This window comes from Microcebus murinus, chromosome 9 (genome assembly GCF_040939455.1).
Source record: "Microcebus murinus isolate Inina chromosome 9, M.murinus_Inina_mat1.0, whole genome shotgun sequence".
Lineage (NCBI taxonomy): Eukaryota > Metazoa > Chordata > Mammalia > Primates > Cheirogaleidae > Microcebus > Microcebus murinus.
In genome coordinates, this window is record NC_134112.1 from 79580454 (window position 1) to 79607684 (window position 27231).

At 41.7% G+C, this 27231-nt stretch overlaps 1 protein-coding gene and 1 pseudogene across 2 annotated transcripts in view; one reads left to right on the forward strand and one right to left on the reverse strand.

Moving 5' to 3' along the window:
• GRM8 (glutamate metabotropic receptor 8) overlaps positions 1-27231 on the reverse strand; it is a 728319-nt gene that overhangs the window by 559145 nt on the left and 141943 nt on the right. The gene's annotated exons all lie outside the window — the stretch shown is intronic.
• Positions 19721-21201, forward strand: LOC105884825 (small ribosomal subunit protein uS5m-like; annotated as a pseudogene).

The following is a 27231-nucleotide window of genomic DNA, read 5'->3' on the forward strand; positions in this document are numbered from 1 at the left end:
TGAGTTTTATTCACTTCAAAAACTGAATCTCAAAAGATTTGAAAAAATGTCCTACTTTTTCAACTCAGCTATCAAAGGTTTTCTCAAATGGTTAATTTGATATCCTAGAGTATTCAGCAGTATCTCTTAATGAGCTTAAAACTCGACTTTTTTTCCTACTGACTTGGTTTTCAGATAATGATTTAAGACCACCTCATCCTGCCTTCTTTGTGCATGGATGTCATTAGGCTCAAAGTCAAGCACAAAGGTGAACAGATATTAATTTAAGACCATTTAGAGCTACATTCTCTGCATCACCCACAACAAGCCTCCTTTATTAGCCCCTGACAGGGACTAACTTCATTAGTTAGCAGGACCAGATCAAAAGCTAGGCGGAAATAACCCTTCCTGACAACACAGACGTTTTTCCTATTCCTCTTCTTATTTGTAGAGGTCAGTTCAGAGATAATGGGAAACATTATATCTCAAAAGAGAATGTTGTCCCTGAATGTAAATCAAATTAAAATAGATTAAAAATATGGTGATCTAGCTGAGGTTCATGGTTGAGCTTTCCTAGACTTTTTTTTGTTTTGTTTTGGCAGAAATAAATCTAATTGGCCTCCTTTCTATTTGAGATTTTCAAATTAAATGTCAGACCCCCAAACACAGCTAAAATTCAATATGGTAAAAATAGAAATATTTACCTTTCCTTTCAGGATTTTTCTTCTACACTCCCACGTGCCCATGTGTAATGCCACTGATAGTGCTCCTACGTACCTCCTGAACTCATCAATCTCTCTATTCCTTTCTATCACTCGATTCTTACGCTGTTTTCTGTGCTTCTGTTCCTCCCACTGAGGAGGGAGACAGAGTAAGGTCTGTGCGCTGTTTTCTGGGCTTTCACCATCCCGTCTCATGCACCATGCCTCCTTGCCCACAGTCACCTGCTCAACACCTGGTTCACCCAAACATCACTCTGTACAATCTACACCTACCCTAACAACTCTCTAGTCTCAACTCAGCAAGTATTTCCCTTCTTTCATTTTCATCACATTTGCATTTGAGGGTCTCAAAAAGTTTTCCCTGTCTGGACAAACTCTTCAGTCATATTTTACTGAGCCACTTCCTTCACACCCACAAAGAGTTCTTTTGTGCTCACCTCTTCTAACAAGAGGCTTTGAGAGTGCTAACATAGTTCAAAAATGTCGCCCATTATCTATAGCATAAAGTGTAATCCCCTGAGCCTGGCATTTAAGGCTTTCCAAGATCTCACTGTGTTTATGGACTTGATTTTCTCTTTTCTGAAACTTTTTAGCATTTATATTTGTATCATTTGTTCTCAAACTAGTTATATGCTTCCTTCCACTGTTTCATAACGGTTTTATGTGTGTTTCTCGCCTGTCCTACCAGCACTGAATGCCGAACCCCCATATTATGCTTTATTTTATACTCTCTGGCTCAGCACCACATAAATGGTAGGCACTCAAAAACTATTATTAAGTCAGTGAGATTGAAAGAGTGCTACCTAGAAATATAAAGAAATGCAAAGAATGTTCATGGAGAGGTAAAAATTACAATTTAGGGAGAGAAAGCTCTAGGTATTTTTCCAGAACGCATGATAATCTTAAACATTATTTTTAGGGAGCTCTTAAAGAAGGGCAAAATGAGATCAGATGCTGTTCTAGTTCCCTTCTTTTATTTTGTCAAGGGACCAGGGGAGGTAAACCTAGCCCACCAGTTGCTTGCAAATAAGCCATCCACCTTTCCTTTTTCTTTTTTTCCTCTTTCTTCGAAAAGTAGTGTTCTACAGAAGCAACTCCTATGGGAGGAGTGAGAAGATGAAGGGGGAAGAAGAGAGAATCAGCCAGTCACCACTGCCACAGCTGGATGTAGGCAGCCTTCCTCTGCCCAGAGGCAAGAAGAAATGTCACTCTATTCTAGGCCATTAAGAAGAACTTTGCAAGGCATAAAACTTTGGGAGACTGGAAAGACCTAAGGGCCTATAATGGGGGTGGAGGGGAGTAGAAGGGGATTGCTGAACATCTGAAAATGATCAGCCACACAAAAAGCATTGAGGATGGAAGCCTAATGCTTCTGGGTCATTCTGACCTCACAAGCAGGGAAAGTGGAATAGCCAATCATAACTACAGAGGGTGAAAACGTATTACAAAGCAAGATGGTCCATGTCCATCAATGAAACCCCAAAGACTTATTCTGGGTATTTATAAGGGGTACATGTTTGAGAAAATGGATCTTTGCAGAGAAGTTCAGGGGTTGTTGTTAGCTTAGAAGCTTCCACTTACTCTTTCAGGAGAATGACAGTATGGGCTATGTTCTCTGCATTCCCACAACAGCCTCCTTCATCAGCCTCTGATAGGACCTTTCTTAGTTACTGGGGATGATTATTTTTTTGTCTGATTCCATAGGCTAATGGCATGATTTTCCCAAAGGCTATGAAACTAACACTGGCCCCACAAAGTTCAGTTTTATTAGAGACAGCATGAGAGCATTTTGATTTCAAGCTTTATGAGCTACTCAGGCTCTTAGGAGTCATGAGGAGAGGACAACCCATAAGATCAGGGACACTAGGAAAACCCAGCCCCAGAGGAACCTCTTGAGAGCAATCAGTCTTTCCTGAGACAATTTTATGCATGCGATAAGACTGCACTCTTCTAACTAAACAGAAAATCCCATTGAGCATGAGTCACTACCTCTTAAATAATTTGAAATTTTGGTATGGTATTTTTGTCCTTGAAAAGAAAATTCTTCTAGAGACAGGACTATAACATTAATAAAACCTTAGGTAACCAAAGGAGTATGCTTTACTTTAACTTGTGTTTTCAGCATTATAGAAGTTTTAGTAATGCTGGAATGTTTCACATACAAATTGCTGTACTGTGTTTGGTTTAATAAGACTTGGAAATGGAAGTAGTTGCTACTGATAAGCCCAGATGGCAATACAATAGTATGCTGAATTAATCTGATATTCCAAACCAAATTGGACTTTCTTAATAATAGAAGATAGCAATAAAATAGTATTCTGATTAATTATAATCTAGAGTATGGACTCCATTAATGGGGTGGTGGCAGCTTTTGGGACTTTAGTGTAAAACTCAATCTTTTTGCCATTCATGAAAATTTAATTCACATAGTCCATTTTTTACATTTCCAATTTTCATTCACACATCACATCTGAGCATGAAATTGTGCAATATAGGCAAAGGACAAGGATAGCAGAGGGTCACAGATGTGTGTATTGGAAGGGAATGAGACAGGGCACTGTTCCTCCTCTGGGGACAGAGCTTCTGAGATGTCCCCACTTGCCCTGCCCTGGGTGATAATTCTCAGCTTTGTATATCCAGCAACTCAATTTTGTTTGACACCTTGGAACCAGCACACAATAGTAACCCATGTCACAACACTTCATTATCATTTGAAATGAGAAGATGATTTTGAATCATGTCTCTCAAGATAACATAAAGCATCCTTCCCCATATACAAGTTGCCTTGCCCATGGGACCATAAGATTCCATCCAGACTACTGGCCCTCTCTCCTAACAGTGTTGGATATACATCAACTGCCTTCTAAATGCTCACCACTCCTTTTACATGTTAGAGAAATTCCATCTCCTGTTGGCACCTTCTGTCATGGATATGTTAGTGCCATCATCCCTGCCACAGTTGAATCCAGTGGCACAGTCAAGCTCTGTGCTCCCTGATCTCTTGATTAGAAATTCTGGAATTTGAGACACTCCCCAGGTGCTCACCAGTGTCTCATGTATAAGCACTCCTTGGGCAGGATGTTCCAACAGAAGGCCAGCCTCATCCTTGCAGTATTCTTGAAATTCATTTCACTCTCAGCATTACAGGTATGTTTCCACCCCGCAGACAGCCACACTAGCATCAGGGTCCATACTAATTTTGTATGGAGGCTTAATTTATTTTCCCAAAGATGTCTGGGCTAAGAAATATTGCCCATAGTCAAGTTCCTAGAAAAGGTTTCAGTGCTAGAGGTGAGGATGGGATGATGGCAGCCAGCATCTCACAGTTTCACCAGGTGAAGCTTTAAGCTCACCTTTAAGCTCATCTATATGTTGCCCTGTTAATCATGGGTAGCAAACAGTGTTTTACACAATAAAATGTAGCATTAATTGGAGATGAGCCTTAAATCCTTTATAATTAGAGATTCCCTACAATGACTTAGCTAATGGACCACATGACAAAAAATGTGGCTGCATTGATAGTTTAGTAAAATGGAAGTGATTAATTGTATAAAATAAAATGGATAGAAATACAGTAATATATTTACTTGATAAATGCATTCATAAATTTATTTAGTTGGAATTTAAAACTTTGGGGGAGGGATATATGCAGGGGTAGAAGGAGGTATAACTAATAACAGAGAAATGAGAAATAAATAATGACATTTGTCTCATTACCTATGAGACAAACCACCTTCCTGGGTTTTGGATGGCATAACGTGGAGAGGGTAGCAACGACCTATGGAGCCCACCAAGAATCTGTTGAATCTAATTTATGGCCATAGTTCAGTCCTATTTTTGAGGCAGTTGCCCAGAGAACTCTTCCCATTATTGGAGGAACGATGAGAAGGAGCGCAAATAACCAGCACTAACCAATTTGTTGGCCCAGTGCTCACTGTGGTCCTGAAAGGAGGAGGGTAGAACAATCTATTCACTCACACCTGCCTGCCAAGTGCCCACTGGAGTTCAAACTGAAAGGGCAACATAGCACCTTATTTATCTTTATACAATCCAATAACACCCAGTAAAAAGTCTTACACAGAGAAAGTGCTAGGATGTTCATTGAACTGAATTGTACAGTGGCAAATACTAAGTTTTAAAATTGTTAAAAGACTACTTGATATGCTTAGTCTTGTCAAAAACATTGTATTTAAGAGGCAGAAGCTTGGGAAATGTGGTTGGTAGAAAGCCAGTTTGGCTAACAGATAGTTTGAGTGTCTGACAGCTGCATTAGAGGCAGAAATTGGTAAACAACTTGCAATAGTATGGCAAAAAAAAAAATTATTAAGGCAGCCCTGAGTCCCAAATAGGGACAGAAAAACTGAGAAAAAAGAAAATAAAAAGAAAAACAGGCAAATAGACTTTCAATGCTTTAATATATGACAGGAATGGAACCCCTCTATCTCTGTGCCATGTTCAGATCTATCTTGAGAGCACAACAAATAGGCTAAGAATCTAGGGGAGAAGACCAATTTTGAGTCATCTTTATCAACAATGAATACTTACTAAAATGGGTGAGGCTTTGAATCCAGGAAAACAAAAAACAGAGTTCCCAAGGTTGGGATGAAACAGGCAGCTTCTGGGACAGCCTGCTCAGGAGGCTTAGTAACTGCTGTGGTTTTCATTCTTCTCTTTTGTTCCTCCTGTTTCCTCCAATGACCATGCCCATATCTTAATGCCCTTTAAGGAGTCCCTGAAGAATAAAATCTGCCCGGGGATCCCCCAAGGATCTGGTGGCTGACAGAAGCCCCAAGCTGTAACAGGACCATTCATTCCATGCTTGACCATCATGTCCATTCCAAATGAGCTGGTCTGGCCCAGGCACTACAAACAAATGTCCTTTTAAGCAGGGCCAGCCCAAGTGGAGACAGGAGTCCTATCAGTTATGTTTCTCTAGGATTGACAGGATGTTAGAATTGGGATGGTCTACAATTAGATAGCGGACAACTTAGGCCAACCAAAGCCCTTAATGAGGAAAAAACTAAAGTCCAGAGAGGTAGCAGGATTCTGAGGGTCACACAGAAAACTGGAGGGTGAGCCAGGGCAGCAGCCGTGTCTCTCAACTCCCAATCTAGTGCTCCAACCACTATCTGTATATCTTACGCATGTGCTATTCTCCCTTTGGATAGCCTTTGCTATTGTGTTCCCTACTATTTCCATACTATTATCCTAAATCCAGGTCCTTCATGGAGTGTGTGTGTAGATGTATGTAAGTATGGGTATGTGTCTGTACCGGTCAATGCCCTGTATCGAGCAGGGTAACTGTTCTGGAAGAAGAGCTTCAAGAGGTCTTGGGAATGTCCATGTGCTCACACTAGGCCTCTGGTTTTTGGCCTCATACCAGGGCTTTTTATAAATCATATTCCTCTCACAGGCATGTTCTTTCCCCTGTAACCTACAAGTCAACCAGAGATTCTCCTTCCTCCTTGAGATCTAAACAGTATTAGCCTATACCTCCATTTTATTCATTGTGTACACTCATGGACTTCCCCCAAATTGCTGTGATTTCCAGAGCAGGTTCCAGCCTTGTGGTTACCTACGTATGGTTCCCACTCCTTTTCTAACATAGCTCCAGTTATAGATTAGCTACTGGGGTGAAAGTGACATTCTCTCTTCTACACCATATATGGAAGTCAAACCCCTTCCAAAGACTCCTACCCAAAACAAATACCACCCACACAAGGCTGCTGTGAATATGAGAGAGTGAGATGGGGAGGCAGTTTCCACTCCAAATTGGCCAGTAGATTTGCCTGTTACTAAAAAGTGCCTTCATCCAGGATGTTTTACCCACCAGGTAACCCCTGTTTTTGCTATTTCCCTACCTCTTTTTTTCTCCTCTTTCCCATTCTCTTCTTCCCCCTTTCTCTACCTTTCAGGACTGCTTAGAATTCTGTATTATTTTCATTCTACTATTTAGAACAGTGACTCTCAACCGGAGGTGACTTTGTCCACATACCCCCCACCCCCACAGGAGGGGCATTTGACAATATCTTGAGACACTTTGGGTTGTTCCAGTGAGGGGGTGTTGCCTACTGGCATCTAATAGGTAGAGGGTAGGGATGCTGCTAAACATGTTACAATGCACAGAATGGGCTCACACAACAATAAATGATAGGTTCAAATGCCACAGGATTGAGAAGGTAGAAGGTTGAGAAACCCTGCTCTAGAGCAACTTGGCTAGATCATCTCTTTTCCCAAATGCAGCTCTAGGCTTATCCAAAATCCTTCCATACCCATCCCCCACCCCTTAGAAAGTGGCTATAGTTCAAAATAGCATTTTCTTACTTCAGGGGCACTAACAAGATCCAAATAAAATTTCACCTTCCCTGGCAGCTTCCCTTGATCCCTCTTTCCACTCCTCCTGTGCTTTCATGCCACTTGTTACACACCACCATTCTACCATTCATCCGCCGTGTTAAACCACAGCCACTTAACAGTGCAGATTATTCCCTTCCAGCTCCCCTAAGCACAGTCCCTGGCATAGAAGAGGCATTTAATCATGCTTGTGGAATTGTACTGAATGTTCACAGAATAGCTACTCCAATCTTAGTACCAATCCTGGCAGAATAGTGGAGATTATATTGGCAGCTGAGGGCAATCATAATTCCTGTTAGACAGTGAAGGCACACATGCCATGGGAATGATTATACGATGATGCACGGCACAGCCTTGGTTGAAAAGACTACACTTCATGAAGAGATCCAGAGATGACTCAACACTGCTCTCAGAGGCACCACTGTCAACAGAGGATATCAACCAGACGAGATCAGCCCCATTCCAATCTTCAGTGATGGTATCACAGCTTGCAATTTGCATTGCAATCAGGACTATTTGAAAGGAAGAGGTGTAACAGCCTATCTAAATATTGAAAAAGCACATATAAATGCCCATTTTTCTTGACTGAGTAATGATAAGTGGTACAATTATTTTAGAATTAGCAGTAATTTTCCAAAGCTTTGTGAGCACTTCATGAAGTAATGGAATTTCAAATGGTAACTTCTGCATAAACAATTGGTTAGTAAAAAAGAAAAATGGATGCCCATATATAAGAGAAAGCATGTATACAAGAAATAGAAAATGTTATTATAACATTTCTAATCAACCATTTTGATCTCATCTTCCAGATATTGTTATATTGAGCCATCCAACCATGACATATTTAAGCATGAATAAAGTATTAGGCAATGTCATTTATATATATATATATATATATATATATATATATATAAAAAGTCAGTGACAATCAAACTTTGATGCTTTCTGAGGATAGATACTTACTTTGTAAGTAAGTATCATTGTTTTCTTTACTTAAAGATAAATTAAAAACAAATCAAAAACAGTAGCAGGGAAGAGCACGCCATGACAGAAAACCATCTGGATTTTCATGACTTCATCCCTGTCAAAGTTCAAGCCAACTGCTAACCTTTCCCCTTGCCTCAGCTTCAAACAACTCCCCTGGAGCAGACCTTGCCTACTGTAGACCCAACAGATGTTTCCCATTTCTCCTTCCCAGTGCATTGTTCAGGTGGCAGTGGCCATTTGCCTCAAGGTATGTTGGCCCTCCAGAGCCCCACTACTGAATCTTGGTTCGGTTAGTCTAACCCAGTATTTTTCAACTAAAAAAGCTCCCCTGTGGAGCCTTTAAAGACATGTTTCACCTCAAATACTCCCCAACCTCCCTTCCCGTCCCATAATATTCTAACTCACAGATATAACACTTCCTTTTGGAGGACCACAAAGCCCTGTTACATCTAGGAATTATTTTTATCCCTGTGGTAGGTAGAATCTAGCCCCACAAAGACATTCACGTTGTAATCTCTGGAACCTGTAACTATGGTAGGTCATGTGGCAAAGGGGAATTAGGGTTGTAGATGGAATTAAGGTTGCTATTCAGCTGAAATTGAGATGGGGAGATTATCCCGGTGGGCCCAACGTAACCAAAGGGGTCCTTTCTTCCCTTTACCAAAACTGAACTCATTCTCCTTAAATGGGGAAGAGGGAGACAGAAGAGTCAGAAACTAGAAAGGTCTTTATGAAAAAGACTCAAGCGGTCACTGTTGGCTTTGAAGACAGAAGGAGGCCATGAGCCAAGAAATGCTGGCAGCTTCTAAAAGCTGGGAAATGCAGGGAAATCGATTCAGAAAGGAACACGGCCCTGCTGAATAATTAACACACCTTAATTATAGCCCAGTGAGACCTGTTTTGGGCTTCTAACACACAAAACTGAGAGATAATAAATCTGTGTTGTTTTAAGCTGCTAAATTTGTGGTAATCTGCAATAGCAGCATAGGAAACTAATATATCCCCCATCCCCAAGAACCAATTATTGTCATCATGGCAGTGATTTTGTCACCATGTATGGTTTAACTCAGTCATTGTAATTCCACTCCCTTTTCCAAGTACTTATATAGAAGTAGGAATGTGATAGAATTTTGGCTAAGGAGATATAATGAGGAGTCTTTTGAAAGTTTCTGGGAAAGTTGTTTTTGCTCTTAAAAAAAATGAAGAGATCCATAAAGAGAAACCTCCTTTTGTTTCTCTATAGCTATTGCTATTTACATGTGATCTCTGGACCTGCTACAATGAGATAATGAGGGCAGAGCAATGAAGAGAAAGCCCACATGCTTAGGGCAGCAGAGCAGAATAAAGAGAAGAAGCTGGATCCTTGTAACCAACCCTGGAACTGTTGCATCTAGAGACTTCTTGCTATGTAGGAAGAAAAATGTACTTATTCTTTAAGCCAGTTTTGGGATGGGTCTTCTATTGCTTGCCATCAAAAGCAGCCTTTCTTCCCTTTACCAAAAATGAACTCAGTCTGTAAACAAAACACTCACCACCAGGTATCCCCTCATTAGTTGAAACAATATGGCCAATAGAGATATTTGAAATAAAAGATCATTTCAAGATCACATCTAAGAGATTATAAGAATGAGATGCTAATTAGAGATGTTTAACAGTGTTCAAAATCCCTCAAATAGCACAAAAGGTCCTTTTTGAGCTGGCCTTTGCCCACATTACCAGCCTATTCTTTTACCCCATCTCGCCGCCCAGCCCCTATCCTGAACTCCTGTATCCGATGTCTCAGTCACACTAAATAACTTGCCATCACAGACATAGGCCTTGCCTTCTCCATACTTGTACAATTGAGCAGGTGGTCCCTACAGCCCTTTTACCATCTAACACCTTCTCATTCTTCACAATGCAACTCAGATATTGGCTTCATGGAGCCTGGCATCTCCTCTACCTAGAGAAAATTAAACTTTAATGACCTTACTGTACCTGTGTTCCCACTGAACCTTGGGCACATCTTCATCCTGCATTTTTCAAATAGTTAGAATTGCTGTGACTGTGAATCAACACCTGTCTCTCCCCAACCAACCTGGATGTGAAGGTAGAAACTGTGGCCTTCATGGGTCACCCCCACACCCCATACTTTGCCTGGCCCAGAAGGGGAGGAAGCAGGAGGAGGAGGAAGGATGACTATGGATAAGAGAGCGTGAGCCTGGAGCCTGGATGAGACATCAGGGCTAAAGATACCATTTGGGAGTCATCAGCATACAGATGACAATTGAAACTGAAAGCTTGGGCGAGATTGCCAAGAACAGATCCTTCAGAAACTTCTGCCATCAGTGGTGGGAGGAGACACAGGTGCCGAGAGGGAAACAGAAGAAGGAATTCTGACTGCTGATAAAGGAGAGGGTTTCTAGAAGAGGAAAATGTCAGCAGTGCTGGAGGATGCCAAGGAATCAAAAAGTAAGGGGGCCTGGAAAAGACTGAGAACTGGGCCTCTGAGACACCACTTCTAAGCAAGTAATTTCACTCAAGTGAATACAGAGGAGCTCTAATGACAGGAGATTAAGGGAGAGTGAACAGAGTCAGTGGGTGCACACTGAGCCCATACTGCATACTCAAGCACTCGCCAGAAAAGGAAGAGAAAAAAATATATAACTCTGCTTTTTTTTGTTATATATATATATATATATATATATATATATATATATGCTGATAATCCTGAAAACCTTTTCATTTAATTAAAAAATATGAATGTCTTCCCCCATTTGGGTTTATTCAGGAATAAGCCCTTTAAATGTTTTACCAAAGAGGATATAAAATTCAGCCTGGAGATGGACTGCACAGTGTGGATTCATGGGTGAGCCTCCTTACTCAGTTAGACCAGGAGCCAGGAAACCTGAGTCCCTGGTGCTAGTCTTTCAAGTAACTCACTCTGTGATCTTTAAGTCATTCATCAATCTGGGCCTCAGTTTCTCCCTTTAACCTGCTTCAGTTCTCTGATCCTGTTCACTAGTACCAGGAAATAATTCAACCATTCAAAGAATATTTACCTATTAGTTCAATGTGCAAAGCATTAAGCTAAGAGGTTAATTCTTCTAATGGAAAACTCTGATCCCTATTATAACATAAATCTCTCCTGGGAAAGGTAACAATTTGAGCTGTTATTAGTCATTAACACTAATGTGTAAATGCTTCCTTCGTTATAATCATAATGGCAAACATTTCTTAAGAGCTCACTGAATGCTAGACCTTAAGCTTAAAACTTTACAAGGGTTTCTCTTTTAATCATCACAAAAACCGCATGAGGTAAAGAACATTGTTATCCTCGGTTTACAGATGTGGCAGGTGGGGCTTGGAGAGGTCATTCGCCTAATATCATCACACAGTGCTGTCACCTGGCAAGTGCCAGAGCAGGCTTCAAGTGCCACCCAGGCAGCATGGTCTCAAAGCCTGTGGTATTAGCCAGGGTCCTCCACAGAAACGGAGCCACCAGGTGTTCCCTCTTGCTCAGGGGAAGGTCATTCTTTTGTTCTCTTCAGACCTTCAACTGATCTGATAAGGCCCACCTGCATTATGGAGGGCCATCTCCTTTATTCAAAACCCACTAATTTAGCTGTTAATCTCATCCAAAAACACCCTCACAGAAATATCCAGAATAATGTTTGACCACATATCTGGGCAACATGGCCCAGCCAAGTTGACATATACTAATCATCATACCTGTGCACTTAGCAGAACTAAGTACTCAATAATACTTTAAAAATAGTAGTTCACCTCAAAACATTTCCCCTTTTGTTTCCCTCATTTTGATTAATAAGAGAATTATCCACCCAGGTTCCAAAGCTGAAAGTTTGAGATCTGCCCCCAACCAACTTCCTTCCTCCATGCTCTGTACAGCCAATTGCTTGCAAAGATCTATTGATTCAACTTCCTGACAGTGCTCCTATTTGTGAACTCACCTCCATCCTCACTAACCACAGCTTTATTTAGGGCCTTGTCATTTGTTGCCTGGACTATTGCAATAACCTACTAACTCATCCTGCTGCCTGCAGATGGATTGAGTCCCTCCGTGTATCTTTCAACCTACTATCAGAGGGATCTTCCTAAAACACAAATCTGGTCATGCTGCTGCCTTGTTTTAACTCCTTCAGTGGCCCTATCTCCTTAGTTTGGTGAACAGATCCTGCAGTCCTGTCTTCATTTATTTTTCGGTGTCATCTCCTGCCATCCTCCCATAAACCTCCATACTCCTTGCACCGCACCCTACAAAATAATTTGCACTCTCTTAAAATTGCCATACTCTACCTTAGTTCTAAACTTCTGCAAATGCTGCTCCCCTCTGCCTCAAATGCCAGCCCCCTTTTTCCCCAAATCAGCTCAAACATCATTACTCTGTGAAAGTGTTTCCTCATATTGCTGGGCAAAATAAAGTACGTTCATGCCTGCCCTCCAGCACCTCAGTAAAGAATGTGCCAACCACTGTAAATGACACCCTCTCTAACTGTAAATCCCTAGGAGAAAGTACTGTGTTCTGTTCATTTCGGTAACCTGAACACCTAAATGTGTTCTATAGTACACCTATGTGTTCTATTTAGCACACCTAAATGTGTACTATATCCATAATATCTGAATATATGAGAACAAGTATTTTATTTTATTTTTTATTTCAGAATATTACAGGGGTATACATGTTTGGGTTACAAATTTTGCTTTTGCGCAGACTGAGTCAGAGTTATAAGTATGCCCTTCACCCAGATAGTGTACAATGTACCTGTTAGGTATGAATTTACTCATCCATTCCTCCCCCTTCCCACCTTCTTAATTTCCGTTGAGTTTTACTTCCATATGTGTACATAAGTGTTGATCAATTAGTTCCAATTTAGTACTGAGTACATGTGGTGTTTGTTTTTCCATTCTTGCAATACTTCACTTAGAAGATTGGTCTCCAGTTCCATCCAGGACATTACAAAAGATACTAGATCACCATTTTTTATGGCTGAGTAATATATATACTCCATGATATATATATATATGTATATATATATATATACCACATTTTATTATTAATCCCACTCATGTATCAGTGGGCACTTAAGTTGTTTCCACATCTTTGTGATTGTGAATTATGCTGCTATAAACAGTTGAGTGCAGATGTCTTTTTTTATAAAACAAGTACTTTATACACATATTGGAGACTTTAGCAGAGATACTACCTCCTAGCGAATCCATTTGTGGGTTTTCTCCTCCCTTAGTGAAAAAAATACTTAGTAACTCACAATACAGAGCTTAAAAATCACTGAGGATACCAAAAAATAGCAACTAGCTCTATTTTTCCTTGGGAAAGGTGATAATACAATAATGCTTGTGATCCTAAATATCTCAAAATGGAGCCACTTATGACAAGTTACTCAACCTACAGTAAAATTGTTGTCCCTCACAGTGATGAGTATATGTATGGTGAACTGAGGTGATAAGATGATACCTGCTACGGCCAAGCACCCCAACACTTGACAAGAAAGTGAAGCCAAAAGGCAGCTGAAGAGAATGGCTATGGACACTCCTATGGAAGGCCATAAAACCCACAAGGAAGCTGACCGTGGCTGAGATGCCTGGAGAAGCTCTGCCCGTGAGAACTCTAAGGCCTCCATTCCATCAAGATGTGGCTGCCAGAAGCCCTGCTGGAGAAGAGCAGTGACCTTCTCCCCACGCTCCACCCCCATTGCCGTTCCAGGGAAACCAGACATGAAGGTTCATCACTGAGTGTGCTGGTCTCCCGAGCTACTGTCTGTAGTTGTTCCACCTCTCTCTCATTACTGCCTGTGTGTGTTGAATATATTTGCATCATTGTTGGTGTGAAAGCGTTGCAATAAACTGTGAATTTGTAACCATTTTCTTGGCCACTGAGTCATCATGAGCCCTCCCCCACAACACACTGTGTTAGCACAACTAGACTGATTTGAACTTGACGTGAGAAAGGGTTATAATAAGGTATTTTTGGTCTTTCAAGAGTTAAAAAGACATTTTCCAATGTCTAAGAAGATCTGGTGACCAAGGAGGAAAGAATTGGTAGAATATTAAAAATAGGCAGAGCTAGACTGTGCTGTCCCTTCAAGATACTCGGAAACACTAGAATTTTTTGACACAGAACAAATTAGGAGTTGAAATCTTAAGGAAATAAGCTAAAATATAGACCCTCTGCTGTCTCCAATAGCTGTGCATTTGAGTACTTGAACTGTGGGAGTAGACTGGGTGACTTTAGGTGCACTCTAGATCATGTTTGCTATGATAAAAGATACATGAAACCACAGTGCACCTTCATTATAGATTATCTTTACAGTTCTCTGTGGACACAAAATCATCTATAATCTAGGGTGCATGAGGTTGTAATAAGGCTTAGATTCTATCAGTCTTTAAAATAAAGCCATGGCATGATTGTGTCACATCTACAGAAAGGAAAAGAAGGTCACTGTTGAATGGAGACAGTGATTCCAGGTCTCATTTACCTTGGCCAGGCCTGAGGATATGAAGAAGTGTTTCTGTCCCATCACTAACTTACCCACCCGCCCTGGTCTCTGTTTAGGAGTCACTGCTACCGAATGCTGGTGGAAGGAAGACCATAGCTCTGATAACAATGATATTCAGACTGCTAACTGAGTGACCAATCTCTATCACCATGAACTGGGAAAAGGCATGAGATGAAAGTGCATACCAAGACATTGGGAACCCAGAAATAGAAATCTTGTCAATGGAGCAGGTCCTTCTGTATCATAAAATTGAAGAGAGGAGGGGGAAAAAAAAAAAACAAAGGCATTCATGCCAGAGGAAGCACACTATTTTTTTTATAATTGGAGAAAGTTATGTATTCAAATTCCAAGGAAATCTTTAGTGTTCACCAAATGAAAGTCTTTAACTCTATGAAGCACATGTTGTTTTTAATGCTTTTATCTGTCTCCCAGATCTCCATCTACATGCATCTTCTCTTCCTTCAGTACTTAGCCTGGCTGCCCCTCCAGAAAGCCCTCCAGTAACATCCCTGGTTGGAACCAATCACTTCCTCCTCTGCACCTGCATATCTCATGGCATGTATGTACAGCAATTATTTTCTCATCTTGGCTCTAAGCTCTTTAAGGGTGACTGTTGTATCACCTTTTGTCCCTCCCTAGTGCCTATCACAGTGCTGTGCCCATAGCCAATGTAGAGTATATCTCCTTGAGTGTGACCGAGGGGCATCTCCTGTTGTAGCATAAATAAAAGAAACCAGGGTTATGGTTCACCTTCATTAATCAATTCCTACCTCCAGCTTGCTGTTTACAAGCAAAGGAGAGAAAAGCTGAACCCACAAGTTCATGCTGCTGAGATCAAGACCTGAAGCATATGTTGGCCCACATGGAGGGCCTGATGCCAAAAGCCAGGGAGAAAATCAAAGTTTCTCCAAGGGAAAGAATAAATAGGGGTGGAGAAGAGAACAGCTCCAGTTAAAGACAGGCACTATAGCCATCCCACACCAGGAATACTTCTGCCACTGGTGCTTCCTTAACTGCAACAGGTTGTTAATACAGGACCTGCAGCTGGGGTAGGAGGAGAAAGAACATGAAGGGGCAGCAGAGGAGAAGCCAGCTCTGCCCCAACCCCTTCTCCACTGCAGGGTCCAGCCTAAAGCAGCCCTAAGCTGAGGAAGGGGAGAAACTTTCAGTTTGAATTTCAAAGTTTTATTACACAAGATTGGACAGTTTAATAAATTTCATATATTTAGAAGTGACCAGAGGACTAAGAATATGAGACCAAGATATCTTAAAGATTGGAGGGGAGCGGTCCTAGACCATCACATGTGGAGAATCAATAGGAAATAGAAAAATAAAGAAGTTTCTGAAAAAAAATAAGTTGAATCTTGAGGACATTATGCTAAGTGAAATAAACCTGTCACAGAGAGACAAATACTGCATGATTCCACTTATATGAGGTATCAAATTCATAGAATCAAAATGCAGAATGGTGGTTTCCAGGGACTATGATAGAGGGAAATGGGAGCTACGAATCAATGGACACAAAGTTTCAGTTAAGCAAAACAAATAAGCTATAGACATTTGCTGTACAACACTGTACCTACAGTCAACAATAATGTACAGTGCACTTAAAGATGTGTTGAGGACAGATCTCATATTTAGAGTTTTTACCAGAACAAAAGTGAAATGCATAAAATAAAGAAGTTGCAATTTTAAAATAAAGAGGTTGTACTGTGGAGCTACTGTTCAACATGCCAATTACATTTACATTTTCTAAGACAGCTCTTAATAATAGGGCTTCCCCAGAGAGCTTTTCCCCCTTCAAAACTCACAGAATACACACGGCTTCTGTGCTTCATCGTAGTCGCATAGAGAATTCCATTTTTTTTAATGAAGAAATGAAAAAGTCATTGATTTAGAAACCATAAAAAGAATTAAAATATCTTCTTCAAAAATAGAGTATTCATCCTATGTTTATTACAGCCAAACAAAATATCTAGTTCTTTCCTTTGCCTGGGCTCTTCTGATTGCTGTCCAATTAGCTGGTGGTCAGAACAGGCCCATTCCTGAGAAGCCTTATTAGAGCAGCTCTCTGGCTGCTATGTGATTTGTGCTATTTTCACTAATTGGACTGAATTGGTGGTGTTGCTGCTGGGCAGAGTCTACATCCTGCCACAGACCTACCTACTACTATTTCTACCTACTCCTGCGTAGGCAGACATGGCTCCCTCACTAAACATGAGGGCCCGGGGTTAATTCCTTTGGTTTCCAACAAAGTACAGCTGATAGAGGAAGGATAGAATGCAGAGACTTTTCAAAGTCCAAGGGAATCCCCCAACAGAAGCTTTTTTTTTTTTCTTTTGTCCTTTAAACTGATTTGCTTGTTGTCATTTAGAGGGAGACCAAAACTATTTTTGACAACTATTATGATCCATGGTTACATTTAGATCCTATTTTTCAAGAGAATTTTAATACTGTAACTTGATTTAACATATGTTGATAGAGCTTTTTTCATGCCTCAGGCACTGATGAATAAGACCAGGTTGCTAATACCCCTGAGAAGGTCACAGTCTGGGTAGAAGACAAAATGTCAATAGACTCACCCCACACAACAAGTGCAGGGAACATCTGTGTGGTTTGCCTGCTAGGCAGGCCTTTTCTCCTTGCTCTAGAAAAGCACCTCATTTTATCTTTGAGGAATGACCCCCCTCTCTGTGGCTTTGATTATGTTTCAAGTGGGAACCACCTTCCTCTCCCCAGCCCCAGAGATGGGCATATACCCCATGCATGGCCAAAGTGAATAGCGCCTTCTGACTTCAGTAATGAACTGTCACCTGGTGCACAGTGGTGGCCAAGCCTGGGACTTCTGCTGGAACAAATAGAAGTAGCACACACATTTTCCACTGAAGTTCCTACAGTGGGTTGGATGGTCCCTCCCCCACCAGAAGATATGTCCACCTGGAACCTCAGACTGTGTACTTATCTGAAATAAGGGTCTTTATATATATAACTAAGGTAGGGAACTCAACATGAGATAATCCTGGATTTAGAGTGAGCCCTATATCCAATGATGAGTGTCCTCATAAGAAACAGAAAAGGAACAAACAAATGCACAGAGGGGAAGGTGATGTGACCATGGAGACAGGGACTGGAGTTATGCAGCTGCAAGCCAAGAGACGCCAAGCATTGCTGGCAGCCGCCAACACTAGGGAGGCCTGGAATAGATTCTCCCTTAAGGCCTCCACAAGAAGCCAACCCTGCCAATACCTTGATTTCAGACTTTTGGCTTCACACCTGTGAGAGAATAAATTTCTGTTGTCTCAAGCCACCCGTGTGTGGTAATTTGTTAAGGCAGCCCTAATACAGTTGCTAAGCTGCAGTGTGCAAGCCTCCAGCTGCTGGTGGCCATCTTCCCACCACGCGGGAAAAACCTGAGAATAAAGCCAACACAGAGAAAGCAGAGCCCAGAGCTGGAGCAAGACACAGTCCTACAGATTTCAGTTTAAAATGTGGAGCTAAGCTTACCTGAAGTTGGATTTACTCCTAAACTGTTTTAAGTTTCTGAATCCTAAATTCCCACATTGGCTTAAGTTTGAGTCCTGACTGAAACAGTGAAATAAAGCTTTCTTTACTAAAGGTATGCACAAAGGGTTGCAATCACAGAAAAGAGCTAAACTAGCAGTACTTAAGGAAATCCAGGAAAGCTTCACCAAAAAGGTATCATTGATGTTGAGTCTTAAAGAATGAAAACCACTGCAGGTAGACACTGGGGCTGCAGCGTTCCTGGCAGGTGGAAGAGGGTCAACACAGGCACGTTAGGAGATGCTCAGGTCATAAGGTATAGAGCAAGAGCACAGTAGGCGACGGGAGAGGAAGAAAAGGCAAGAAATCTGGCTATGTGCAGAGCACTGTCTCTTTGTCCTCCCAGCAGCTCAACAAGGCAAGGATGAGAAACATGACTACAGAAACCAAAATCTGCAACCTCAAAAGAGAAATAACAAGAGCCCGTAAACGGAACATGCACTTTGGAGTCAGCGAACCTTGAGTTTTTATCTTATGCTACTACTTACTAACTAGGTTAGCTCAGGCTGTTATATACTTTTCTTGAGCCTTGTTTTCCCTTTCTATAAAATAGGGATAATAGCAGCCTCTGTGCACAGAAAAACTCAATTAGATGGCATATGTAAAGTAAGCACTAATATCCCAGATTTGGGGGCAATAGGACAGAGAAACAAAGAGACCCAAGAAAGCCTCCATCTTCCATTGAAGCTTTACTGAGACTTTGGTAAGTAAATAATCCACATTTAGCATAATATGGTTCATGTTGGAATTTATAAATCAAAAGTAAGACCAAATCATAATTTTACATACTTTAAGTGAAAGATGCATTGAACCTAATTTTTAGAGATGAAAGTGTGAAGTCACCCATTCCTATGGCTCTTGACTATGAGGACTCAGAAGTGTTTCCAGAATCACCACCATATTATAAGAGCACAAAAATGTTCAGAAAACTGCATAATGAGTAATGAGCCTTAAAATGAATAAGAAACACAGGAGAGTAAAAAAAAAAAAAAAAGCAACAAGAAATATGAGTTAAGAGGAAAATATTTAGAACTATTATCAAGAGCACTCTAAATTTCAGATCCTCCTAGCACCTAGGAAAAATAGCAATAAAGATCTCTAAATGGATTTTGTTAAAAAAAAATTAACAACCACCTAGGGAGGCACTTACTTTTCTTTAGCCCTTTCTAACTGAAGCATTAGTTAACATGAAATTTTGCAGGATGATGTCCCACCCCTGCATCATTCTTTCAGAGAAACCACATAGTCATTCTGGACTCACCCACTCCAATCTAAGAGCACTAAGACACATCCTGCTGTTTGCCAAGATGCTTTGTTTCAACAGCATAGATCTCCATAGCATCAAGTGACCTCTGTCCTCCAAGCCTGGGACCTTGTCTCCATTTGTGCCAACTCACTTCCTGCCCTCACTCCCACTCTGGTCCAAGTTAACCCCAATCCTTACCTGAAGACCTGCAATAAATTTTTAACTCATCTTCTTCTTCCATCTTGCCCCTGTAATGCAGTTTCTCCACAGGATCTTCCTGACGCCTCAGTCACACCATGCCACTCTCCAAATCATAAACTCTTTCAGAGAAGCAGTCGCGGCAGGCGGTGGGGAAGGCGGCCCGGGTCGGAGGCTGAGACGCTGCTCGGGCTCCAGCATGGCGGCCGCAGTGCGCTCTGTGTGCCGCTTCCCTGCGCTGTGCGGCGGGTCTGCGGTTCATTTATGGACCAGGCAGCTTTCTCTAAATGCCTGTCCAGCAACTTCCATTTTGGTATTGAAGCCCACTCTCAGCAATGGTCCTTTGTGATTGCTGGCAACCAGAGACAACCGTCAGTACACCAGCTTGAGCCACGCACTGCAGGCACAGTGCTGTATTTCTTCTCCCAGTGATTTGATGGGTCAGCAGTACAGACTATATAGTTTCTTCACTAAATTGACAGCAGATGAGCTATGGAAAGGTGCTCTAGCAGAGAGTGGTGCTGGAGCAAGAAAATGAAGAGGCAAAAGAACTAAGAAAAAGAGAAGAAAGGATTTGAACAGGGGTCAGATCATTGGTGAAGGGCGTCGTGGTTTCCTGTGGCCTGGTCTGAATGTTCCTCTTATGAAAAATGGAGCAGTTCAGACCATTGCCCAAAGAAGCAAGGAAGAGCAGGAGAAGGTGGAGGCTGACATAATACAGCAGAGAGAAGAGTGGGAACGGAAGAGGAAGATGAAGGTTAAACGGGAGCGAGGATGGAGCGGGAATTCATGGGGCGGCGTCAGTCTTGGCCCTCCTGACCCTGGTCCCAATGGAGAAACATATGAGGATTTTGATACCAGGATACTTGAGGTGAGAAATGTTTTCAATATGACAGCAAAAGAGGGAAGAAAGAAATCAGTCCGGGTCCTGGTTGCTGTGGGGAATGGAAAAGGAGCGGCAGGTTTTGCCATTGGGAAAGCCACTGAATGGATAGATGCTTTCAGAAAAGCAAAGAACAAAGCAATTCACTATTTGCATTACATAGAATGATATGAAGACCGTACGATATTCCATGATATTTCTTTAAGATATAAAAGGACATATATCAAGATGAAGAAACAACCCAGAGTTCACGGCCTCCGCTGCCACAGGGCCATCACCACCATTTGCCGGCTCATTGGCATCAAAGACATGTATGCCAAGGTCTCTGGTTCTGTCAACATGGTCAACCTCACCCGGGGCCTCTTCCGTGGGCTCTCCCGACAGACCTCAATGGCCACACTCTATAATGAATTCCCACAGCCCTCTCACCTAGTTCATGATCAGTCTTGTCAGTATCAAAACCCCTCTACCCAGCCTCAGTTGTTTTAAACCAAATCTAAGACATCATTTGTTTCATCCATAAATCTTTCGGAAACCCATCAACAGCTGGCCTATAAGAAGGGTCTCCATGTTGTCGCATTCCGGGAGGAATGTGGTCCTCTGCCCATTGTGGTTGCCTCCCCCCAGGGAGCCTTGAGAAAGGATCCAGAGCCAGAAGATGAGGTTCCAGACGTCAAACTGGACTGGGAAGAAGTGAAGGCTGCACAGGGCATGAAGCACTCTGTGTGGGCAGGTTTAAAGAGAGCTGCCACATAACCTTCACTCTGGCTTTGTACAGCCAGTGCCTGGTGCTGTTCAGCACCTAGGAGAGAGACTCAACCCCTCACACCTTGGGATGTTGCCCTTTTTGGGGGGGGGGGGAAGTGGGGATGGGTATCCAACCTTATCTCCTCTGTTTACAAATAAATTATAGCTTTCATTTAAAAAAAAAAAAAACTCTTTCAAATACTTTTCATTGCATGAAAATAAAATCCACACTTCCAGCCATGGCCTATCCAACTGTAGTCAATCAATCCCCTGACTACTCATCTTATGTGTTACCACCCTTGTTGGGTTCTAGCCGTGCTGACTTCTCCACTGTCTTTCAAATAAACCCTTAGTGTGCATTTGTTTCTTTCTTAATAAGACATAATTTGTAATTATTAGCTTGAATTTATAATTATTAGCTTGTTTACTTTTTATTTTCCTTTTTTAAATCAGTCTACTCATTAGAATTAAAGTCACTGGAGGCCAGAGATCAGATCTATGAATTCCCAGCACCTAGTTCAGTTTTTGGAACTTCAAATGGGCACCAATTATGTGTTGAATGAATGGTGAATAAGTAAGTTTCCCAGGGCCTGGAGTCATGACTATAAATAGCAGAAGTTCTAGACCTTCAGACATCTTGCAGTCATGAATCACATGACAGGCTTATATGCCTGGAACACTCCAAGAAATCTGAAAGAGGAATACGACATATTCAGCATGTTTGTCTACTTTCTGATTTTTTATCCATTCTATCTGTCAGACGTAGAAGATCTCTGGTTCTTAACTCAGCTTTGCTTCACTGGAATTTTAGATCCACCATCTGTCTGGTTCTAGTTCTTAGAATCAAGTTTAGCAATGTGGGGGGCAAACTTGCTGTCATCTGCTTAATTTACTGCTTCTCTTTCTAACTTAACCCTGGCCCTGAAACTCTGGTTTCCTGGCGCTCCCTCCTTCCCAAGTACCTTCCTGTTGTAGACCCAGCCATGTCCCAGATCTGTCCATGTCTTTCAAAGGCCACAAGGCAGGACATGATACTGAACCCTGACCCTAGGCAGGGTCCCATTCTCTGCTACAAAACACTTTCACATGGACTGCCAGCCTGTCCATCTTCCTTTCTCCAAGCTACGTATCCTCTGACTTCCTGTGTCTGGGATATGCTCACTTGCCGAGAGTCCATTTATCGTTTATTCAACAAGCATTCTTAGAATATCTTCTAGATGTTGCAACTACAGCACTAATTAAAGATGAATGAGGCATGCCCTCTGTCTCTGATGGAAGAGAGAGGAGTAATTAAAACACAAAGTAATAAGATATTTGCGTGGGACCTTAGAAACTGACCAAGTGTTCACAATATAATATATATTTATGAAATTTTTAACATGTGTAAAATATATATAGTGTATTTCTTCATCTATTGATGACTCAGATGTATCCCCCTACATACAATCAGTGTATGACATGCCCTGACAGTATTAGCCCTTGTTTTCCAAGATCATTCCCACCAAGCAGCACTCATGCCCTTGGCAGCAGTTTCAGTTTTGCTCAGTTCCTGAGTCAGATCCAGGGCCAACAAAGAGTTTATACCCAGCTTAACCCAACAAGTGGCCAAGGTTTGGCATGGTTTTGGCATGATGGACCTTGTATCTGGGCATCCTGGTATGAGCCCTAAGCCCCTCTCTGTCACTGCAAAGGTACAGTGGTGTCCCACCCTTGGCTTACATTTCAGGTCCCTGGGAATGAATCTGGCCCCCGACTATGGCCTCCTGGGTTTGGACCAGGATACCCCGCCTATTTCTTGTCCACTTTCACCTGCTTGGGTGGAAGTGTCCCGTCCTTTGCCTGTGCTCCCACACAGCTGCTAAGGTCTGACTCTGCATGAAGCCATCAAGCAAAACCCTGGCTCTGTGCTAGGGCTCTGACTTCTCTAGCTTATCTTTACATTTCTCATGTCCTTTTATGATCATAACCAGAGATATGATACTATGACTGAATAGATATGAGTTCCCTAGAATAAGGGAATTTAGCCTCAGGTGATGGTTCAAGTCTTTCTCTCAGAGAATCCTATATAAATGCTTAGGAAGAAACACGCTTTGTCACATCAACCATGGGGTCCTTGTTTTCAGGTTTGTTTGTTTAGTTGGTTGGGTTTTTTTCCTACTACCTAACTCCCATTGCTAACTGTATTCATTTCTTATGGCTACTGTAACAAAGTACCACAAACAGGATATCTTAAACAACATAAACTTATTGTCTCCCAGTCCTGGAGGCTAGAAACCTGAGATCAAGGCATTAGCAAGGTTGGATCCTTCTGAGGCTGTGAGAAAGAATGTTCCATGCTCTCCCCTAGCTTCTGGTGGTTTGCTGGAGATCTTTAGCATTCCTTGGCACATAGAAGCATCACTTCAATCTCTGCATTCATCTTCACACAGTGTTCTCCGTGTGTGTGTGTGTGTGTGTGTGTGTGTGTGTGTGTGTGCAAATTTTCCCCTATTACTAAGGACAACAGTCATATTGGATTAGGGGCCTCCCCTACTCCAGTATGACCTCATCTCAATTGAATTAATTGCATCTGCAATCATATTTCCAAACAAGATCACATTCTAAAGTACTAGGGTTTAAGATCTCAACACGAATTTGGGGGAGGGCACAATTCAACCCATAACACCAGTCATGGGTTGATTTGAGCCCTGATTCATGGAGTTCTGTATAACCCAAGTCCACATTTTGTCCCAGTCTGTGGATGAATTTTGGATCTGGGACTACCCAGTTTCCCCTGAGGGATCAGCTTCTGTGATCAGGGCCTTGCCAGCTGTCCTCTGCATGCCTCACAAGTCATGAAAAGAAGCATGCTTCTCTCCCTGTGCTTAGCCCCAGAGAAATCACTTTCTTTTATTTTCCTTTCTAAAGTCATTTCCTCATGAAAGCCATTCTGTTTGGAAACTCCAGCACTAGATGAGAGCTTTAAGGTGCAATCTGTACTTGCCATGTTGATGGAAGAACACAGTATAAAAAACACCCTTCTACAGAAATGAAGCAACATCAGAATCCATTTATGTCATTTTTGTGGGCCCTGAAAGAGTTGGCTTGAGAATTAGAAGTGTGTTTTCCCAGTTTACTTCATAACTTATCAACTAAGCAACAATTATAGTTTCCTTGAAAATGAATAACTCAAAATAATAAAGTCAGAAGGCTATGAGATGCATAGTTGATTGAAATAGGTGCCAATTATTTCAAGGGTCATGTCCCTTGGCAAAACTACACTGCACAGTCTCTGTGTGTGTTTGGCGAATACTCAGATTCTTTCTTTGCTCCTTTTACTGTTACCTGACCAAAGCTGTTTCATGATTCATTGGGGGTCCCACAAGGGAAAGGCAGGAGGAAAAGGAGAGAATGAAACTCAAGTCAGCACATTTTGTTTCTCGTTAACAGCTCTGGGAAGAGGTTTGGTCGGGAGAGGAATTTCAAGTAATGATTTAAACATGTCTTCTGGCAGTTGTAGCAGTGAGAGAAAAAAAAAATAATGCCTCTTGTAGCAGCTCAGATACACTTCCAAGGCAGTGGTACTCATGGCCATACGACTCTGGAGTCACATTTGCATCATGCATCACGGCTGGCATGAGCATAATGGGCTATTAAGGGAAATAGGGATGTTCAGAGTGCATTGCTAGGCTTTTGTATTTCCTAACATGGAGGGCAACCACTGTGCCCCCCTTTAAAATGCTGCTTGATGCAGTTGCCAGAGGAAAGCCTGTGTCAGATGGAACTATTCACGTGAGCCGATGTGAAAGTTCATTCAACACATATTTGAGCCCCTATTGTGTGTTAGTGCCCTACTCTAGGTGGTGGGGATAGAGTGCTGAATGAGTCAGACCTGCTTCCTTCCCTTATGGTGTCTTGCCCTATGGTCTTTCCATTTCACATGTCCTTTTAGTCTCCTATCTCTCTAGGCTATGGGAATTTAGCCTAAGTTGGCATCATATTCTACATTCAACTATTTTGTGCTGCCTTTTTTCCTCCAGAAACTATGTTTCCATTTAAGTTATCTAGACTAATTTAACTCAAATAATACTGTGTACTCTCTTTGAGTCTGGGCTCCACAAATTGTCACCTTCCACTGCTTTACACTAAACCTTTTTGTTACATGAACTGCAGGATGCCCTCTCTTGGGCACAGTGTTTTTGGGCAATGCCTCTAAATGATGCTTCCATTAAGACAAAGATCACACTAATTTATAACTGTTTGTTTGCATCTTTGCCCCCTCTGTTACACAGTGACCTGCTGAGAAGCAGAGACCATGATTCATCTCTGTACCACAAGTACAACCTGATACATGCACTACTAATGCCCACCAAATGGATTAATACTTAGAAGGTTCAAAATGGAAAAGGAACAGGCAGATTTAGTGAGCCAATCCTGACTGGCATTTAATTAATTCACATATCCAACTACATGCCAGCACTATGCTAGGTAATGTATTAGTCATGCTAAGAAATAATAAGATTGGTCACTGGTAGGAAGCACAGAGCAAGTTTCAGGAATGACAAGTGCTGGCTGCCTTTAATTGAGCACTTACTTATGCCTTTGAATTGTCTTCTCTTTGTTGGGTAAATTGAATACAATGGTACAAATTGACAATTGTTAAGCACCAGCCATGAGCCACACATTGTTATGTATGATCTTAATCAATTCTCATAGAATTGTTATCTCTATTCTGCACATGATGAAATTGGGCACATGATTAAGTTATCCAAGGTCCTTTTGCTAGAATATGACAGATCTAGAACTCAAACTCAGCAAATGAAAAGCTCTTAACCAGTGCTGTTTTGGCTAAAAAATTGGAGTTGGGCTGAGCCTTCAGATTATAGGTTTTGGCATTTGCCAGCAATAAAAAATTGAATTATAAGTGGCTTAACAGTATGGTAGCCTCTGAAGCTTCCCATATGGGTTACACAGTATAAAAGAAAATACTTAAGCCATGGTTGGAAACATCTCTGCCTTTCAGTTCCCAGATCCCAAGTAAACCTGATCTCCAGGCTCACATTACTAACACAGCCATGGATCTGATGACAACAGCCATTCAACAGATATTCATGAAGCTCCTGTTATGTGCCAGGCATTCTGCTGGGTATTGAGGGATCCTTCCACTAAGAAAAACACATTCTGGTGAAAGAGACATACAGGGAAATTAGCATTACAATCAGAGCAGCAAGTGGTTCATGCTACAGTGTTAAGGACAGGAATGTACAGGAACACAATGGCGAGGATAAGGCAAGATACCCCAAACTGGTCCTCAAATCTCAACCCTTTTTTTTTTGAGACAGTCTCATATTGTCACTCCAGGTAGAGTGCAGTGGCATCATCATAGCTCGCAGCAACCTCAAATCCTGGGCTCAAGTGATCCTCCTGCCTCAGCCTCCTGAGTAGCTAGGACTACAGGTATGTGCCGCCATGCTCAGCTAATTTTTATATTTTTTGTAGAGTCAGGGCTGTCACTATGGTGCTAAGGCTGGTCTTGAACTCCTGACCTCTAGTGATCCTCCCACCTCAGCCTCCCAGAGTACTAGGATTACAGGTGTGAGCCACCACACCCAACCTCGACCCTTTCACAACTGAATTGTCAGACCCAAGCAAAGACAACCATCAGGGTGACATGACAAGTAATATTCAACAGCTAAGGGTGACAACAATTAGACTTAGGGTAGAATACTTATCATGGAGGGGAGGACTGAGAACAAATAAGGAGAAAAGAGAGGGTGAGCAATCAGGAACCATTCAAAATCCTCCTCTCTGACCTTTTAGGCAGAATTACCACATATTGCTAAGCATGAAGGTAATTAACAAATCAAGCAGAGACCTCTCTGCTATTTCAAATATTCTAGTCACCAGCCAATAATATACCTGCCATCCTTATAATAATGCACAGCTTTGTCATGGCATCAGGGGATCTATGTTCTGTCTATTCCTTTCACTAGTAATATCTGATATTAAACAGCACTTTAGAGTTTATAACATTCACAAGAATTCTAACATTTGATAATC